Source organism: Arachis stenosperma, chromosome 6 (assembly GCF_014773155.1).
Source record: "Arachis stenosperma cultivar V10309 chromosome 6, arast.V10309.gnm1.PFL2, whole genome shotgun sequence".
NCBI classification, from domain to species: Eukaryota; Viridiplantae; Streptophyta; class Magnoliopsida; order Fabales; family Fabaceae; genus Arachis; species Arachis stenosperma.
This window is the reverse complement of record NC_080382.1, coordinates 136,591,504-136,597,839: the sequence shown is the minus strand read 5'-3', so window position 1 is coordinate 136,597,839 and position 6,336 is coordinate 136,591,504.

Here is a 6,336-nt window from a genome sequence, read left to right as displayed (position 1 = left end):
GTTATCACAAAATAATGGTTTTCGCATCGATTGGTCATATTAACCAATCGATTGAACAATGAATTAAATGTAAATTTTTTATAATTCAATTGATTGTTTAGAATTTTCAATCGATTGAATGCTTCAAAACAAGCTGAGATCTCACTCTTCAATCGATTGATTGTGATACCCAATCGATTAAATTCATGAAAACAATATGGATATGCCAAATTCAATCGATTGAAGTGTGCTACCCAATCGATTGAAATGTGTATTAGCAACTTGAGGTCACACTATTCAATCGATTGGTTATGTTACCCAATAAAAATCTTATCTTTTTATTTATCCTACAAAATAAAAATTCATATTAATAGTTTTGAATAAGAGAATTAAAATAAAATATAAAAATAAACCTTGAATAAAAAAAATACAAAGTTTTCAATCTAAAAATATAAAATAGTTAAAAGATAAAAAATTATTTAAATATGATTTTTCAAGACACTCTATGACTTAGATGAATAAATATTATTTTTTAAATGAATCATGATATATTGATACAAAAATTATTGTGTGTAAATTTTTTTTAAAAAATAATAAACCTCTCTCGTTAATAACAATATTGGAACTTAAATTTGAACGCTAATTGATATTATATATTGTGTAGGTACTTAGAGTATATTAAAAAAATATGTTAATAATTTGAAGAGAAAATTTATTAGTGTAAATTTATTTTTTTTAAAATTATCCTTATTGAACTATTTTACTTTTATTCCTTCAAAACATATCTTAATAAAAATATTTGTAACAATAATTTACATCCAATAGGAATATCTTAAAGAGGTTACTGTAAAAATGGGTAGAAATTTTTTAATTAAAGAAATTGACAAAAAAAATTTTAATAATAAACTTCTCTTTAAGAGTAATATTAGAATTTAAATTTAGACACTAATTATCATTATATATTGCATATAAGCATCAAGAGTATATTATTAAAATAGTATGATAATAATTTAAAGAGAAAATTTATTCTTTGTACATTTAATTAAAAAAAATTACCTTGTTTAAACTATAGTGTAAGTGGAGCCATTTTTATAATCTTACGATTGAAAGTGAGCAATTTTTTTAAGTGAAGCAGTTACTTCATTCTATCATGGGTTAATGTAAAATTTACAGAACGTGAGTACGTGATTGAGTATGTAGTTGTAGATTATAAAGATAGGGGTAAAATAGGAAAAAAATATTGGACACCAAACCCTCTATATTCCTATTATATATTGTTATAGATAAGTATGGTTTCTTAAAATTTTGGGGTATACAGGCCATTACTCGCCCCCTCTAAGTCCGTCCCTGATTGCTAGCTAATTAATAATAAAAAATAATAACATCTATTTACTTTTTAGTATTTCTCAATATCTGTGAATTAATAAAAGATAAAAAAATATTTTTTTATTACATAATCAATTTCACGAATAAAGCATCGAAGCGAATAATTGCAAAATTAGAGATTCTATTCACTGACCTCGATTTTGTAATCAAAACGATGGTTTATACTCTGAACACTACAATGAAAAACTTGATTGGATTGCTACAACGATGATTAACAATGAAGAAATAATGGATATTAAATAGACAGATAAAAAATTAAAAAAAATGGATATTGAGTAGATGGATGTTCCAAAGAAAAATAATGAAATTTTTAATAATCAAAGAAAATGATACACGATTTCAATGGTGATATTAATAATTGGTGATGGATTATTCACTAATTTATAATGTTAATATTAAGGAAAAGATAAGATTAGAGTATCTAAATCAAAATAAAACCGCAAAAATTGAAGATAGAATTTTAAAGATAAGATAGATGAATAACAAGATAATTTCTAAAAACGACAACAAGATTGAAATAGGCGTAGTACATATTTCAATCGATTGGGTAGCACACTTCAATCGATTGAATTAGACAAATCCATATTGTTTTGGTGAATTTAATCGATTGAGTAACAAAAGCAATCGATTGAATTGTGAAACCTCAAGTTGTTTTGAAGCATTTAATCGATTGAAAATTCTAAACAATCGATTGAATTGTAAGAAACACACATTATTAGTCATCGTTCAATCGATTGGGTATATGATCAATCGATTGATTTTTGCGAAAATCATGCTGCCCAGCAATTTTCAATCGATTGTTTAGTGGTAAATTGTAATCCAATCGATTGAGTTATAATTCAATCGATTGGTTTGATAGTCCAATCGATTGGTTTTCAAGGAAACATGATTTTATGATTCCTCACGAACGTGACGGATCAAATTTAATCTTTTAATAGATTGGAATAGTCAAAAAATTTATTAGATCAATAGAAGATCTAATTTGTTATTGTTTTTGTTCTTGATTGTTAATAAACATGATAGATTTATGATAAAATAATTATTTATAAAATAAAAATTGTTTTTATAATTAAATAAAATATATGGGGTTAATTTGTAATTAAATTTAAAAAGGACTATTTAGCAGTTATTAAAAAAACTTAAAAAATATGTTTTGTTATGGGACCATTAATGGTCCAAACGTTATGAGACCACCGAATTCGGTGCCTTGTAACATCACATCCTCACGATATATGCATTATTTTAAATACATGCACTAAGGTATGATCTCTAAGTTAGTATCTCTTGCGATCCATGTTAACTTGAGCGTCGGAAATTTTGCAGGTGCACCCCACCATTAGGAATGACAAATTCGGGACATTGAAAATTCAGAATAGGAAGATGGTGACAACATCATGTCTTTAATCTACTCTCTACAATTTTATTCAAATAACTCCTAAACTCAAAAAATATGAGTCATTCATGTACATAAATATAAGAGTCAGAATTGTTACATTGTAAAAATTTTAAAAATTTAGGTACATAAATTAAACTATTGAAGGTTAGATTTGTGTATTAAATAGCAAATTAATTAACTTGATTTTTGTCTTCCACACCCTAGTTAAACATACCATACTCCAATAACATTGCAAAATATCATTGTCTCCCCAATATCAAAATTAAAAAGATAAAGTATTATTTTGGTTTTCAATATTTATACTAAATCCTAATTTAGTCTCTAACATTTTAAATGTCTTATTTTAGTCCTAAAAAAATTTAAATGGGTTTAATGTTGTTCCACTATTAAATTTGATACGAATAATTAACATGTTGAAGAGATAATAACGTTCGATTTTAGTATGTCAGAGAAATTGACCTTTAACAATCACCAATATAAATTATTTTCCTTTGATTTTAGAGCGTTGAAGATTAATTGTTAAGGTTTGATGTTTTATACGAAAAAGAGAATGAAAAGAAGAAGTATTACAAAAAAAAATTTAGTTATGTTTTTCTAACACACAGAAATAAAAAGACATGATTTAACTAAATGTATTTTTAATGTTCACGTTACTCACTCCATTAATTATTCATATCAAATTTAAAGGTGGGATAATATTAAATTTGTTTAAAATTTTTTAGATTAAAATAAGACATTTAAAACGTTAGAAACTAAATTAAGATTTGACCTAAATATTAAAGACTAAAAAAATATTTTATCTAAATTAAAAAAATAAAAAAATTTTCGGATTTTTCTCTGAAAAAATAAACAAATATTATTTTCAAAATTAAATTATTTCAACTTTCAATTCTCATAAATAGCTGACTTACTCAAATTTTTAAGCTTTACAATGGGTAATGACAACTATTACCATTATCTCCAGAATACATAGGAGTACACAGGAATAAGTCATATTTTTGTTAGAGAGGTGACCATATTTGATAACCTTTGAGAGGTTTGATCACTTTAGGATCTAATGAATGAAATTCTGAATAACCAGGAAATATCCCGTGACAGTAATCATAGGAAATATTTTTAGGTTTTACCCATATCAACGGATATTCGTGTTCTTTTGTCTTCATATTCAGCAATTAGATGATCTTAGATGCTTTGGAATTTGTGGATTGAAACATGCAAACAAAGGAAAAAGTGTGATTAACGAGATAGAAGTTGGAACAAAAAAATCTTTGTTAATATGACTCATTTTTGTGTATCTGTGTATTTATAGAGACAATGATAACGGTTGTTATTGCCGCCCAGTGATGATAATGGATTTTAGGGAGAATTTTGGTGAAGTTCGTCAGGAGTGCGGCGAACTCTATAAAATTATAGAAGTTCGCCGGAGGATGAGGCGAACCTATCCTAAAAAAACGCATTTCAGAAATTAAAATTAAAGTAATTTATCTTTGAAAATAATATTTTTTTATTTATTTAAAAAAATCTAAAATCTCTCACAAAATGAACTTAAATTTTAGAGTTAAGTTAAACTCACTTAATGTTCCTGTCTGGGACTTGGCTCCGAGGTATAGATCGGCATCAGCTGGAAAAGTGTTGATGACGTCCTTCTTCGATATGTTGCACCGAAAACTCCTTCCTCGTCCGAGCAGTGTGGAGTACCTGCAAAAAGGACTCCGATGCTTAAGTTAGTTCCAGACTAAGAATCAACAATATTGTGACTTTTGTATCTGTATTTTTGGTGTGTAAAATCGTTGTGTTTAGGCTTTCTGTATAGCGCTATTTAAATCCGGAAGGTGTGGCCGTTCTCAGTTCGAGATCTCCGGTAAAATATCCAAGCTGAATCTCGAATATTTCTCCTAGAGCCGTGTGATTTTATTTTGACATAGTAGTAGGTGTGCTGTTTGTTAGTCGTGGTCTATCCGAGGTATGACGTCAGGCCGGTTTTATAGGTACAGATCACCGCCCCCAAGCTTGACTGGCTACTGGTCGGAAGCAAGTTGAGGTTTTGTTTGTGCTGTTCAACGTCATACCTTATTGACCTATGTGCGAGCCCCTAAGCTTAGCGTGGTGCCGACCTTATTATTGAGGAATGATTTGTTAGAAACGTAAATTATTTAGAAGGAAACTTAAAGTCATTTAAAAATAAAAGGGAAATAAAAGTCACATTTATTGGCACTTGAGTCCTGAAGGGGCGTTTGGGGATGACTATTAGTGGGTCTTTGAATCAAGGTAATCATGGCTATTGATATGTTAGTCATGTGAACAGTTTTTCGATCTGACGGTTGGGGATTAACTGTAAGTCTGATCGTGTGATAGTGTTTATTGCATTGGAAACCTTTGTAGTATTTAGGAAGTTCTTTCATTGTACTTCTTCAGAGGAAAATGGCGTCGAAAGGTAAGTGTGTTTTTCTTTTTAATTCTTCTTTCCTTTTTAGTTCTAATGATGAAGAAACCAGAGGATAAATTAGTTGAGGTCAAAGATGACCTTTATGAATGGGTCTACGCAAACGTTAAGTGTCGCGCGTCCCTTTTTCAGAACCCCAAAATGTTAGCTTCACTTAATGCCGCTAACTGGGTTCACAAGGGTTTTGGTTATGGTGTTGAACTGATGGCTTGTAATGAGGAAGAGAGGGTTTGTGTGAAAAGGGGATTATTGGGCATACTTTTATGTTTACACCTGTTTGTTTTCTGAGATGAACGTGAAACTTGCATTCACAGAATTCGAATGCATGGTTCTGACACAGTTGAACTGTGCTCCTTCTCAGCTTCATCCTAATTCTTGGGCATTTCTCCATGGTTTTGAAAATCTGATGACATTTCTGAATCATACGCCTTCTTTGAACATGTTTTTCTCACTTTTTCAATCGAAAGGGGTCCGTAGGGGCCTCTGGATAAACTTGAGTAGTTATCAGGGGGTTATTTGTTTTCCTTATTTAAATCTTCTTTCAAAAGCTTTAAAGAAATGTTTTTAAAAATTCGATCTTGCGAGACGGAGTATCCCTTTTTTCTTGATGAAGAGTTGGGTGAGAAGTTTTCTCTCTATTGGTGTCCTAAACCCATGCAGGTTCTTGATGCCTTAGAAAGGTCTGAGGAGGATGATTTCATTTTGGAGTACCTTATTGAGTGTTTTTCCTCTGGTAAATTGTTGTCCATTGCTGAGCTTCTAAAGCTCAAAAGTGACTTTGATTGGTTGAGTAATTATATTGGTGAGTGCTTTGTAGAATCTGTTTTGTTTTGTTGTTCTGTTTGTTGTTCTGAGAAAGCTTCTGTGTTTCATTTTTGCTCTAGGTGGAAGGGTTCTGAGCTTGTCTTCGGCTAAGATGAGATCATTCTTGGAGAAGAAGAACGAGGGAAAAGATGTTTCGACCAGTGAAGTTGTGAAGGAAACTAATGCTGATGTTGCCCAATCAAGTGCGCATCCCCGTGGGGAGGATCGAAAAAGCCATTAACCTGAGGAGTCAGTTGAAGTGCTTTCTGTTGTTGACTTGGTTTTCACCGCAGAGGTTAGGAGTGGTGTGATGAAGCAAATGTGCCTG